General features: G+C 35.0%; 1 long non-coding RNA gene across 1 annotated transcript; it reads right to left on the reverse strand.

Moving 5' to 3' along the window:
• Positions 1 to 4,716: 4,716 nt before the first annotated feature.
• LOC140006078 (uncharacterized) lies at positions 4,717 to 14,204 on the reverse strand. The gene is made up of 2 exons (XR_011813674.1): positions 13,905 to 14,204; positions 4,717 to 4,882 (listed from the first exon to the last, which is right to left on the reverse strand). It is a non-coding gene; the product is annotated as an uncharacterized lncRNA (long non-coding RNA).
• Between the last annotated feature and the right edge of the window lie 291 nt (positions 14,205 to 14,495).

Genomic DNA, 14,495 nt, shown 5'->3' on the forward strand with positions numbered 1-14,495 from the left:
TTCATTTGCTTCGGACGTCCGAGAGTGAGTTCCTTATGCGTTCGAAGTTGCTCGAAAGTTGTCGGACGGCCGATGAAGACTTTTTGTGCGTCCGACACATGCTTCAACATTTATTAGCCAGTTTTGCTTCAAATATGAAAATATCTATTTTGGAAAATATTAGTGTCATCCATTTGTTTTGTCATCATCAAAAGATACGGACTGAGATGAACAATCTCCCCCTTTTTGATGATGACAAAATAATAGATGGAGCAAAAGAAATTTTAAGTATAGCTCCCCCTTACACAAACTCCCCCTTACATAATGCATCTCCTTCTTTGCATTACCCTTCAGCTCAGAAGAAGTTGACTCCCCCTCACACAGAGTTCATATTCAATCCATTTCTTCCCTTTTTGTCATCATTAAATCAACCATGGCCATATTAAATCAACCATACTCAGTATTCATGCAACAAATCATGAGTCAACAAATCATAGGAATACCAAATTCATTACTGACCAACAGACATTCATCCAGAATATTGTCCAACAGTGTCAGACATTCATCCAAAAAATATAGGAATAACAAGTCACGAATTCAAAGCACACAAAAATATCCAAATATTCTTACAGACCAGCGGTGAAAGAGAAATTAGAAATTTTAATACAAAACACATAAATTTTAAAACACAAAGGATGCCAAGAACTAATTATGAACTACCATGAGGTGCATGTGCCTAGGGGTGCCTAAAATGTGATTTTGGAGGATCCAGACCTTCTTCTAACCAAACGAAACTGAGCAGGGTCTTCTTCCTCAGTGTCCTCATTCTCATCATCGTCATCCTCTTCTTCAGTTTCTTCTTCAATTACCGGAGCTTTCCCCTTGTCTTGTGATTGAGAACTGGAGGCACGGTACGTTGGGGTAGTCTCAGTGGTTTGTTCAGTTCTAGGCTCTTTTTGGTGAGCATTTTCATTTTCAGGAGGAATGGGAGGTACGAGCAGATTCTTTTTGGCAACAAAGGTAGCTTGTTGATCAGAAGTCATGGTCATCATCAAACCATCTTCAAGAAACAAGATATGTTGTTTGAGGTCCTCAAGCAGAGTGATGATCTCAAAATTGGATGAAGGAAATTTAGAAACTGATTTTCAAGGGTGAATGGTGAAGGGTGTCACATACATTGACTGGTCACGAGGAGTCTTAGGGGTGACAGGGGTTTCATGAAGATTTTTTCTCCTAGATTCAGAGACAGTTTCTTTGTAGCACTAGTGACCCTCAAAAATTTCAGATTTTTTCTCTCAAAATAAGCCTTTGAAAACACAGTTGATGCACTCTCTTTTGGGAATTTTCCAGAAAAAGAAATTTCAAAATGATTGAAAATAGGAGTCAGAAATTTTTCATATGACAGTTTCCTACGGCTGTCAGAACTCTTGAGCAAAAACTTACACATTACAAAGCCAAAATCGATTCGAATTTTTTTCAGAAAGCAGTAGAACAAGTAAAGTTCTATTTTATTTGCATCTGTTCGGTGGCCATCAGTGGGCGCCAACAAGTTTGAAATTATGGTGAAAATAATCAGATTCTGAGAGTTCAGATCCTCCAATCTAGTCTCAGCAGGAGTATTAAAATAAGATTGAAAGTAGGTCATTAATTTTGCAGCATGAAAGTGATGGTATGCAGAGAGAAATTCCTCGTATGAAAAGAAGTTTGCAATTTTGCCTTTAAAATCACTTTCAATTTTGGTTTCCAAAACAGAGTTAACAATGTCAGGATTCAGTTTAATGTTAACAGAGTTGACACGAGAAATGAGATCAGTGTGTGATCTGCCTTTCCTAAGATTAGCAAAAAACTGATGGAGCATGTCAGGATAGTATGTGTTTGGAATGGTTAACAGATGGGTCCATTTTTGGAATTCAAACAGGTTGAGAACGAGTTCAAGATCAAGCTTAGGGAATTCGTAGGGGATAATGGTCCTCTGGGTGATGAAACCCTTCTGTGAAATTCATTCGAACCTGTCTCTGGCTTCATCGTCGATGAACTTGGGTAGAGGAGTGGGTTCAGTGGCAGTTTGAGTCTCAGGTTGCCCAGGCCGCTTTCTTTTTCCACTGCGCTGAGCAGATTGTGCAGCACTTTGGACACCATACCTTGTCCTTGGTGATTTCCTGGTAGATGGTTCCTCATTGTGCTGATCCTCAGCAGTTTTTTTTGCATTCTGCTGATCCCCAGAAGGATCAACAGTTTGCTTTTCCTTGGGCTGAGCAATGCTCTTCCTTTTTGCAGTCCTTTTACCCTTCCTGGGTGATTTGTTGACAGTTACATCTGCATTGGTGGGCCGCAATGGTTCCTCTTCGTTGTCATTCACTGGATGCTCCTCAGATTGATGTTCCTCCATCTGCTCAATAGATGGTTCATCAAATGGCTCTCTGGTCTGCGCATTCTATTTTTTTCTTGTTGACTGTTTCGTTTTTCCACCACGATTTCCGGTTCTCTTCTTGGGTGATTTGATGTAGGGTTCAATAACTTGAACATCTTCATCTTCATCCTCTTCATCACGCAATTTGAAAGAGCGTCTGGCACTCACGGATCCCCCTCTGATTCTCACCATGATTGAAATGCAGTGGTGTTTATGTTGTGTGATGTAGTGCAAATGAGTATCAAACGGTGAAAGAGTTCAGTGTGAACTACAGTGGATGCACAAATTGTCCACAGAGTGTGAGTTTTAGTGATTTAGGGTTTTGGGTAGAAATTGGAATTTATAGTGTATTTGACGGTTCGGGGGAAGATATGAAGTGCAATAAACACACAATAGGTGTGAAAAGGTGTCGGTCAGAGTAATTTGTTGGAAATTGTTCCAAAGAGAGACGAATTTTGAATTTTGAACTGAGAGAGAATGTGAAGAGTTGTGTCCAAGATGCATGGTAAAAATGAACTGAATGACGCTGAGAATTTCTTTATAAGACTGAATTTTTTAGTGTCGGACGGCCGAACGAAGTGAAGCGTCCGACACAATCGTCTGAATCAAAATGTTTCTGAAAAAGGAATGAAGAACACTGTCGGACGTCCGTTCTAACTCATTAGACGTCCAATAGAGAGAGACCAGAAAAAAGACACTTAGAGACTTTTTCTGAAACACCCAATTTTGTTCTCAAGTACACAAATTGATCCAGTGGAAGGGCTTTTGCGAGGATATCAGCAATTTAATCTTTAGAACAAATATATTGAACACAAATTGTACCCTTGTGGACAAGATCATGAACGAAATGATGCTTTATGTCTATGTGCTTAGTCCTAGAATGCTGAATGGAATTTTTTGTCAAATTGATGGTACTAGTGTTATCACAATATATAGGCACACAATCATACACCAAACCAAAGTCATTCAATGTATTTTTCATCCATAACAGTTGAACACAACAAGCACCAGCAGCAACATATTCAGCCTCAGTTGTAGACAATGAAATAGCATTCTGTTTTTTGCTAAACCAAGATACTAAGCAATTTCCAAGAAAGTTACATATACCGGTTGTACTTTTTCTATCTACCCTACAGCCACCAAAGTCAGCATAAAAAAATCCACATAAAGGAAGTTCATGACAGTTAGGATACCAAAGACCAAAATTCAAGGTTCCTTTTAGATATCTAAGAATCCTTTTTACCACATTTAAATGTGATTCTTTTGGACATGACTGAAACCGAGCACATAGGCACACAGCAAACATAATATCAGGTATACTAGCAGTTAAGTCGAGCAAACTACCAATCATACCTCTATACTTCTTTTCATTAACTTTTGTACCTTCTTCATCCTTGTCAAGTTCGGTAGATGTGCACATAGGTGTTCCAATTTGCTTTGAATCCTCCATTCCAAATCTTTTTAGCAGCTCCTTGGTGTATTTGGTTTGATTGATGAATGTTCCATCTCGGGTTTGAACCACTTGGAGTCCAAGGAAGAAAATTAATTTTTCCATCATGCTCATTTCAAACTCTTTTTGCATGATGTTGGAAAAGTCCTTGCACAAGCTCTCATTAGTAGCACCAAATATGATATCGTCCACATATATTTGCACAATTAAAAGATCACGTGAATTTTGTTTAGTGAAAAGGGTAGTATCCACAATACCTCTTTTAAAGCCATTTTCAATCAAGAAACCACTCAAACGTTCATACCATACTCTAGGAGCTTGTTTCAATCCAAACAAGACTTTTGAAAGTTTAAAAACATGATTTGGGTAAAATTCATTTTCAAAACCAGGAGGTTGATCAACATAGACTACTTGATCAATAAATCCATTTAAGAAAGCACTTTTAACATCCATTTGAAATAATTTAAAGTTCTTGAAGCATGCGAAGGCCAAAAACATTCTAATTGATTCTAACCTAGCTACGGGTGCAAATGATTCATCAAAATCTATTCCTTCTTCTTGAGTGTATCCCTTAACTACCAGTCTGACCTTATTTCTTACTACCTCACCTTTGTCATTCATTTTGTTTCTAAAAATCCATTTGGTGCCAATGATGGGATGATCTTTTGGTCTAGCAACTAATGTCCAAACCATGTTTCTTTCAAATTAATTTAACTCCTCTTCCATAGATAAAATCCAGTTCTCATCTTTCAATATATCAACAACATTTTTGGGCTCAAAATGTAAGACCAATGCAAAATTATCTATTAGTTGCCTGGAGGAGGAACGTGTTCTGATCTTTTCGGATGGATCACCAATGATGAATTCCTTAGGATAGTTTTGGACAAATTTTCAGACTCTTGGAAGATCATCAGGAGTGGTAGAGTCTCTGTCGTTGTTTTCTCTAGTTGGACTGTATTGAGTTTCATCTTCCTTTGAATCATTTTCTGGTGAAGCAGTGCCTTGGTCACTGATTGTTAGCCTCTTTAGTTCTTCTTGAACACCTGCATCATTATTTTCACCACAACTCATGGAAATGTCACCATTAGATTCATCAAAAGTAATGTATATAACTTCCTCTATAACTAGAGTCCTATGATTATAGATTCTAAAATCTCTCTTATTCTCACAATATCTCAAGAAGATTCCCTCATCAGATTTTGTATCAAACTTCCCAAGGTGTTCCTTGATATTTAGAATGAAGCATCTACAACCAAAGACTTTAAAATATCCAACAACAGGTTTTTTTATCAAACATCAGCTCATAGGAAGTTTTGTTCAAAATTGGTCTTAAGAGAACTCTGTTCATGGTATAGCAGGCTGTGTTAATAGTTTCAGCCCAAAAATATTTTGGTAAATTACATTCACTAAGCATGGTTCTAGCAATCTCTTGGAGAGTTCTATTTTTTTTTCAACAACCTCATTTTGTTGGGGGACTCTTGCAATAGAAAATTCATGTGTAATACTATTGTTATCACAAAATTTTGGAAAATCACAGAAACGAAATTCTGAGTCATTGTCACTCCTTATTTTGATAATTTTCAAACCAATCAGATTCTGAACTTTTGTAAATAGTGAAATAAAGTTTTTGAAAGCATCATCTTTGTGTGCAAGGAACATCACCCAAGTGTATCTAGAATAATCATCAATAACAACAAGACAAAATCTTTTGCCACCTAGGCTTGTGGTTTGAGTGGGACCAAATAGATCAAGATGTAAAAGTTCTAGAGATTTTGAAGTAGAAACACATTTCTTGGGTTTAAAAGATACCTTAACTTGTTTTCCAAATTGGCAAGAATCACAGATTCGGTCTTTTTCAAATTTAATTTTTGGAAGCCCTCTAACAAGATCCTTTTTGGAAAATTTCTTTTAGCAAATCCATATTGAAATGACAGAGCCTTCTATGCCACAGCCAGGGGTCCTCATTTGCTGCTTTGAGACAACTAAGGCTAGAGGAATCAACTTTTTCAAGGATAACAATATAGATGTCATTTACCCTTTTTTCTTTGAAAATAGTGTTGAACTTTGAGTCAAGAATAAGGCATTCATGCATTTTAAATAACACAAACAGATTCCTATCACACAATTGACTAACACTTCACAAGTTGTAGCTCAAATTTTCAACCAAAAGAACATTGTGAACAAAGGTTTGACCATTCTTACCCACATTACCAATACCAACAGTTTTGGCTTTGTTGTTATCTCCAAAAGTCACTTTTCCGCTTGCTTTTGGCTTGAGTTTGATGAATTGTGATGCATCACCAGTCATATTTCTTGAGTATCCATTATCTATGAACCACTTTGATTCCTTAACAGTGTTCACCAGGTTCACCTATGCAAAGATCCGCAAGATAATTTTTGGTACCCTTTACTTTTTGGATCCTTGAAAGTTAGCATTATGTCTGACCATCTACATGCATCTCATGCTATTTCTCATATTTTTCCTTACATAACAATTACTTTTTATGTGGCCAAATTGATAACAGAAGTTACATTCAATTAAAGAGTTATTCACATGAACGGGTTTAATAAATCTGACTTGCCTTTTCCTATGGATAGCAAACTCATTTGCATTTTGATTCAGTCTTATCTGATGAGTGCCAAAATGAGATTTTGCGTCATTCCTTTGAAATCAGTTTTGTTTCTTATGTTGAAGCATATCACTAAGATCATCCATTCTTCTTTTCAAGTTGCTTAGTTCATTTCTGAGCATATTACAGAGGTTTGTTTTTCTATCAAGTTCAGCATGCAAATCATTTTCAATCCTTTTCAGGCTCTCATTTTCATTTCTCAGACATTTGTTTTGTCAAAAAAGACTTGCATTGTCTTGTATCAGAAAGTTGATTTTTTGTTTTAGTTCCTTGTTCCTAACATAGGACTCTTTCAAACTGTTGTGCATTTTTTTCAAAAATGAATTAACATCATCATCAGATTCACTGTCACTATCAGTTTGGGAGTTAGCTCTTCATCACCAATGGCCATGAAAGTTACTTGGGCAGATTCCTCTTCTTCTTCGATTTCACCTTCTGATTTGCAGTCATTCCAGGTGATCTGAAAATTGCTGAATTTTGATTTTCGTTCAATCTTGCTCTCCTTCTTTTTCTTTATTGGACACTCATTTGCATAGTATCCAGATTGGCCACATTTAAAGCACTTATCAGTTTACTTTTTGTTGAACTCTGACTTTCCTTTGTTTCTTAAGTTGTTGAACTGATTCGCAAAGGAATTTTTAGGTCCACCTTTTCTGAATCTTCTCTTGTTGAGTATTCTTTTGAAGTCTCGTGTGATGAGTGCAATATCACTGTCATCACCTTCCATGTCATCTCCATCCAGGGAGGCTGCATCATCTTCATCTTGTAAGGCTTTCAGAGCAATACTCTTTCTCATCTTTGTGTCTTCTTCTTCCTATACCTTGGACTTGAGTTTTAACTCATAAGAAATCAGTGAATTAATAAGAGATTCAATAGATAATGTATTTATATCTTTGGTTTCCTCAATGGCAGTCACTTTACTCTCCCAATCCTTCAATAAGGCATTCAGAATTTTTCTGTTTTTCTCACGTAGGGAGTAATCTTTCTCAAGCACTTCTAAATCCTTAATAAGATCATTGAATCTGCAATATATCTTGTCAATGTTTTCATGAGGTTCCATCTTAAAAGATTCATACTTAGTGACCAGAATGGACTTTTTCTGTTCTCTCACATTCTCACTTTCTTCATAGATTTCTCTAAATTTATTCCAAATCTCTTTTACAGATTTGCAGCCCTTGACTCTAATAGATTCATTTAAATCTAGAGCACTATATAGTACATTCATCGTCTTGGCATTTAGAGTGAGATGAGTTCTATCTTCAGCAGTCAAGTCACTTCTTGTTTTTGATCTCGGCCAGTTTGTATCTTTATCAGTAATAGAGGTATCATATGGACCTTCATTGACAATAAATCACAGTTCAATATCAATAGATTGTAAGAAAATAATCATCCTTTCCTTCCAACTCACATAATTTGATCCATTGAACATTGGAGGTCTAGTGACTGATTGTCCCTCAAAGAACATGGCATTGTTGGTTGTCATTTTTACTCCAAAGCTGATTGAGCTTAATCTCTAAGAGATCAAGTTCTGATACCAATTGTAAGGATCGAAGACAATCTAAGAGAGGGGTAAATTAGGTGATTTAAAAACTAGCCAAGATGTAAGTCACTTTTTCACGAACTTGCCCTTTTTTTCTAAAGAACCTCACAAAGGAACAATTAATGAATGAGCAGAAGTGATTGTAAGTAGAAGAAATAGGCAGTTTATGTTGCAAGATAGTAAGTAAAGAGATGGAATAGCAAACCAAGTTTCAAACTTGACTTGAATTTGAATATCACTTTATATAGCAAGTTTCTTCAAGTTGATCAACTTACAACCAATTTCTTGTGTACAAAGGAAGGATCACTTCCTCCTTGCCTCAAGTCTCACTTGATCAAGCAGGAAAGTTTTACAATCACTCAGATAACCCTCACAAAGCTACACTATTGAAGAAATTGAAACACACTTGAAAAGCTTATTGAAAATTGCACAACTAAGAGTACAAATCTTCATTTTGGAATATTCTCACACTTGAATCACTCAAGATCTGATGTAGTCTCAATGTGCAAAAGTGATTCTGAAGTGGTTGACTTTTTCTATTTATAAGAGACCAAAAAGTACTCCAATAAATGTTGTCAACGGATAGAAGGCAGCTGAAGAGTCAACTAACTGTTGGTGGTGTCGGACGTCCGGTAGGCAGATTTTTCGTGTCCGATCGCAGGGAGTGAGTTGAAGAAGTTTTTCTTGAAATGTTTAGGACGTCCGGTGCTTCAATACTTTGCATCCGAAGTGTCGCACCGTTTGTCGGACGTCCGGTACTCAGGTATTGTTTGTCCGAACGAGGTCAGTGAGTTTAGATAGCTGGGTTCATTTGCTTCGGACGTCCGAGAGTGAGTTCCTTATGCGTCCGAAGTTGCTCGAAAGTTGTCGGACGGCCGATGCAGACTTTTTGTGCGTCCGACACATGTTTCAACATTTGTTAGCCAGTTTTGCTCCAAATCTGAAAATATCTATTTTGGAGAATATTAGTGTCATCCATTTGTTTTGTCATCATCAAAAGATACGGACTGAGATAAACACTCGGAGATGCAATTTGATAATACTTTTTGACCCTTTTTCAGTGTGATTCGATCCATTCTCTGTGGGAAGACAAGATCCCAAGGGATTGAGCATCCTCTTCGCTAGATGCTCCATTGCCCATATTTGAAGTATCAAATTTGACCCATAGAAGAAACCTCTCTTTTTTTGACATCCAGTAGCGGCCGTGAAGATGTCGGCAATAATTACAGGTACCAAGATAGGGGTCATTCCATTAATTTCTAAAAATAGACTCTGAACCAAATTGATAGTGGAAAAGGTGATCTTTCCATGCTTCTGCGGGAACAACAACAGATTGACCAAAGCTAATCCAAACGCTTCCACTCGCTTCTCTTCCCATTGTTCTTTACTTATGAAAAAATTGGTTCAGTACTGTTCATAGGATCCTCTTTCTCTAAATCGTTCACACAGAAACTCTAACAAGCACAATTTCGCATCCGGGTGTTGGTTCATACTAACTTGCCTTAATCCCAAAAATCTATAAAACTGTTCTCTTGTTCCACTAGTTAGGTACATCATAGGGTAACCTTTCCCAAGTACTTGCAATAATCTTTCTATTTCTTCTAAAGTTGTTGTTAGTTCACATTCACCAAGTCAAAACATAGAACCTTTTGAATCCCAGTACTCAAGTAAAGCTTGAATGATCGCGACATTTGGGGTTATATTTAGAAGATTCAATAAATGCTCTACATACTTGAACAGTTTTTTCACCTCATATATCATATTATTTTTTCAGTCTGTTAGTTCCCGAGGTATCTAGTTCAGCATTCTGCAAGGAGCCATCTAAGGAGAAATTTCACTTTTAGTACCTTACACTGAGATTTTACCCCTTAGGCAATACAAAATTGTAAATATGCAAATCTCATTGGATTACATATCCGAGACACGATGTGACTTATTCCTAACGTGAGATTCCCTATGCGGCATTCCCTCTATAGTTAATACATGATGACAATTTATTAAAATGTATTAAATATACAATGAAATAATTAAAATATGACCTAAAAGTACCTCATTTAAATGTCGGGGTAAGTCTAAAATGATATGCAATACATATATGTATTATTAATGCAATTAAATAAAATTTAAACGTACTTGATATAGAAGGCGGTCTTGTCCTAAACAAGTACCATACCAGAACTCTTATTTCTAAAATTTGTGTATGCAGAAAAAGAGAAAATAAGAAGAGATTAGTTCAACAAATAACACATAGCACGTTGGGACAATAAATGATACAAGAATGGAAAGTAAAGAAAGAGAAGTGGAATCCCTCCCCTCGTGTCTAATGTTCCTAATTAGGTAATGTTGACTCTATCTTAGGTAAATTCTAATATGGATGCATAAGATTTGACTTACTAATGCATCTAGATTCAATAAGGTTTCAGACTCCTAAACTTTCAGACTAAGAGGCGAAGGGTCATCAATCCCAAGGCCTTCGGTTGGTGGCTTGAGTGATCCCTTAGGCATCGCTATGGGCACATAGCACACCATCCGCATACCTAAGGAAATCGATCATAATTCTATAAGGAAATATGGGATGGTGCCCACGAGAAAATTAAAAATAGGGTAAAAGCAATGCATGCACGTATGAGGTGCTTCCTTTTGAGAGAAATGATTATCATTAAAATATGCGTGAAGGCTCTAAGGTGATATTCCTCCCACTCAAGATGCAAAACGAGATACGAACAAGTAAATAAACAAAAGTAATTGGCAAACCATTCATTACATACACAAAAAATGAGAAACGAATACGAGTGTGAAATGTAAAACATTCTAAAAAATAAAAATGCAACCTAAAACATCCAAATATGATAAGTGAAAGGGTTACAAAGAAAAAAGACAATTAAACCAAGTGTTTGAACTCTCCAACGTCCCCAGTGGAGTCGCCAAGTTGTCGAACCCCATTTTTTGCGATGAAAATCGTATTAAAAAAGATATGATTTTACTTAAAAATAAGTGAAAAAAAACCTAGAATGGGACTTTAAATAATACGACAGTTTGGGTCCAAATTTTAGTCTAAAAGGATTTTTAAGAAAAAATAGGAGTCGCCACTTGATATTGAGTTTGAGTGTACCAAATCACCCAAAAATATCTTTGACAAAAATAAAATAAAATAAAACCCTTTTTGACAACTACAGGTCTTTGAAAAACAAGAGAAAATGAGTTCAGGAGTCACAGTTGAAGAAAGGGAAGGCAAAGGTTCGATTAACTCAAATCTAAAGCACTCTTTCAACCTAGTCTAAGATAGTTGCGAGCTTTAGTCAAAAATTTTTCTAATCTATCCCTTAAATTTATCACGTTTGGATGTTTCCTATATGGATGCAAATCTAAATTTATAGAAAGTATTGAAATGGGCAAAATATCTATTCAAGGGTTTAAATGATACTAATCGCATTAATTGCGAAGGCCAAAATAATTCCTTGAAGGGGGTCACGAGTATACGAATGATGAAATTAAAAGAATAGAAAAGAAAAGAAAATTATATACATAGGTATAAGTGATCAAAGGAAAAGGAATGCAGCATAATGGGTATGAGGGGCAAAAACTCGTGACATAATTTTCTTATATAGGGATTAACGGAATATTTGAACTAAAAAAGTTATAATCGCCTATTTCCCATGTTCAAAGAGTAATGCTCCTAATCTAGACAAGCAAATGAACTAACTTATTTTTTACAATTTCTTAAATGAGGTATAATTCTAAATGATATGATTAACACATATGGAGGGTAGGGGATAATATAATAGGAAATATCATGCAAATCAGAAAAGATCCTAAAATAAAAATATGCATGAAAATGTAATGAATGTCACACAAAGATGAATCTAACGCATGAACGATTTAATGGTCTAGCGTTGGACTAGCAAGTAAACGGAGAGAGAAGTCACAACTAGCGTTAGACTAGTATGGTGACGTCATGCATTCATGATATGTAGTAAAACAAATAAGGCATACATTAAAGCAGTTAAGCACATAAGAGCGCGTAACACGTAACACATAAACATAATATTTAGATGCAAAAATTCTAAGAAAAATGGATAAAGCACATAACACATAAGCCATATAAACATGCAAAAATCTATCTATTACAGTGGGAAATCTAGCTACAATCTAAAATGGGAGAATAAAAAATCCTATCTACCCTATCTATTACAATAGGGGACCTAATTACAATCTAAAATGGGAAAGATATGATAAAATAAACCTATTTATTCTATCTATTACATTGTTCTATCTAATTACAATTTTTTAAAAAATATATTATCTATCTATTACATCTTGAGGTATTTAAACATCTCTCAAATAATTATAAAATTAACTAAACAAACATAAGAAAATTGGTATGAACATTTGAATCAAATAAATAACAAAACATATAAAAATATAAACACATAAGAGCACGTAGAAGCACATAAGAGCACGTAATTGACATTTAAATAATAATAGGGGTACCTCCCTTTTGAAGTGGTGACTAAATGGAGTCAAATTGCCCTATTTATACTCAAAATGAATAAAAGAATCATGGCACCAATTTAATTGAAAATAATAATAATGATAAAAATACTAAATTCACATTAATATGTCAAACGTAAAGAAATTTAAGAACATCTAAAAATTACAAGTTAAATATATTCAAAAGTAACATAATTAACTATTAAAGAAAAGAAACAATTATAATAACGAGAGTCAAAATTCACTAGGGACTGAATTGCAAAAATTGAAAAACTTTTGATGTTAAAAATATATTTTTTCAAAGTTAGGGGTCAAAATTAAATAAAAGATAAAATTTAGGGACCAAAATGCAATTAATTTAAAGGCCTAAGTGAAAGAAATTTAAAATTTTATAAGCCACAGTAAAACTACTCTAAAGATCAGAGGCTAAAGTGCAAATTCGTTTATGATGTTTTAAGACATAAGGCCATGGCCATTTCTTTTTATTTGGTTGGGCCCAATGGCTCCGGCCCGAGAGAAAATACAGGCTATCAACATGAAACAAAAACGAGCCCAAGTGTGAAAATTAAACCAAAGCCTGGACAAAAAGCCCAAAAAAAAACTCTAGCCCAACCGAAAATCAACAAACAAGCCCACCGAAAAAAAAACTAGCCCAACATCTTTCTTCTTTTTCCTTCATTTTCTTTCTTTTCCTTTCTTTTCTTTTTCCTTCTCTTCTTTTTTCTTTTGTTTTCTTCCTCCACTCAGGCCAGCTAAAGCTCCAACCACCGGCTGCCATGACGGCTTGCGAATTTTTTCCGATCACAAAATTTCACTAAAATATACCCTCTCACTCGATTTTTCGTGTAGAATTCGTTTTTGAAATTGGTTTTTACAAAAATGACCCGAAAGTGGCCAAAATGCCAAAAAATAGCCCAATTTTTAATTTTTTAAAAACATTATAATCACTACTAAAAATTATAAAATTTATACCAAAACACTCCATATGATTTTTACAACATAACCATGAGTTGAAATCAATAAAAAAAAAACAATATGACAAAATTAAAGCAAAACAGTCCAAAAATAAGGAAAAATTATTCCAATGCTTTTAAGACTTAAAAACTCCAAAATTTTGGATAACCAAGCATTTTCAGGCTTTGCACTAGCTGTAATCATTTATTTTAACAAAAAATATGCACAATAATAGGTACTTTAATTCGGTTTTTAATTTAGGCATTTTTTCAAACACCTAGCATGCATATACAAAAATTATTTCCTTTTCCTTAATCTAGTTTATGACATTCCCAAATTTTCACCAATACAACAACAACCAAACCAGTGAAATAAAGCAACAAACAAGCAACCACACAAACATTCAATCTAGTTAATTAAAAAAAAGCTGGAAAAAAGGAAAAGAAATACCTCAATGAAGAGTTTGGTCCCTTAGCCAAAGTTTTTGATGAAATTGCCAAGCTCTAATAGCCTAAACGATTGTCCTTCCTTTTTTGTGTTTAATTTTGTGGAAGGAAAACGTGTAGAGGGAGGCAAAATTGAGTTGGGGAGTTTTCTCTTTGTGTGAGTGTTTGGTCTGTTGGGAGCAAAAGAAATGATCGAGAGGGAGTCAATTGAGAGGAGTTTTTTCTTCTCCTCTTGACTTGAGAGGGAGAGGCCGAGAGGTGGTATATGGGAGCAAGGGTGGAGTGTTTGGTTCGTAAAAATGATGGTTTTTTACCTAATGACAAGAAACGTGAATAGGAACATGGAGTGTAAAAATGGGTTAATAGTGCATTTAGTGAAAAAATGATTAGAATGATTTTTGATTTCTTGATTTTGTTTTTTTTTCTTTTTTTATTTTTTAAAACCAACCTAAAAATAAATAAATAAATAAATAAATAAGTAAATGCACATTAAAATATAAGAAAATAAATAACTCATTAAATAAATAAATATTCAAGTAAACATTAAAATTTAACAAAAATTTGATGTCTACAATCTCCAAGTTTGATCAACTAC

The sequence above is a fragment of the Coffea arabica genome, chromosome 4e (assembly GCF_036785885.1).
Source record: "Coffea arabica cultivar ET-39 chromosome 4e, Coffea Arabica ET-39 HiFi, whole genome shotgun sequence".
Taxonomy (NCBI): Eukaryota; Viridiplantae; Streptophyta; class Magnoliopsida; order Gentianales; family Rubiaceae; genus Coffea; species Coffea arabica.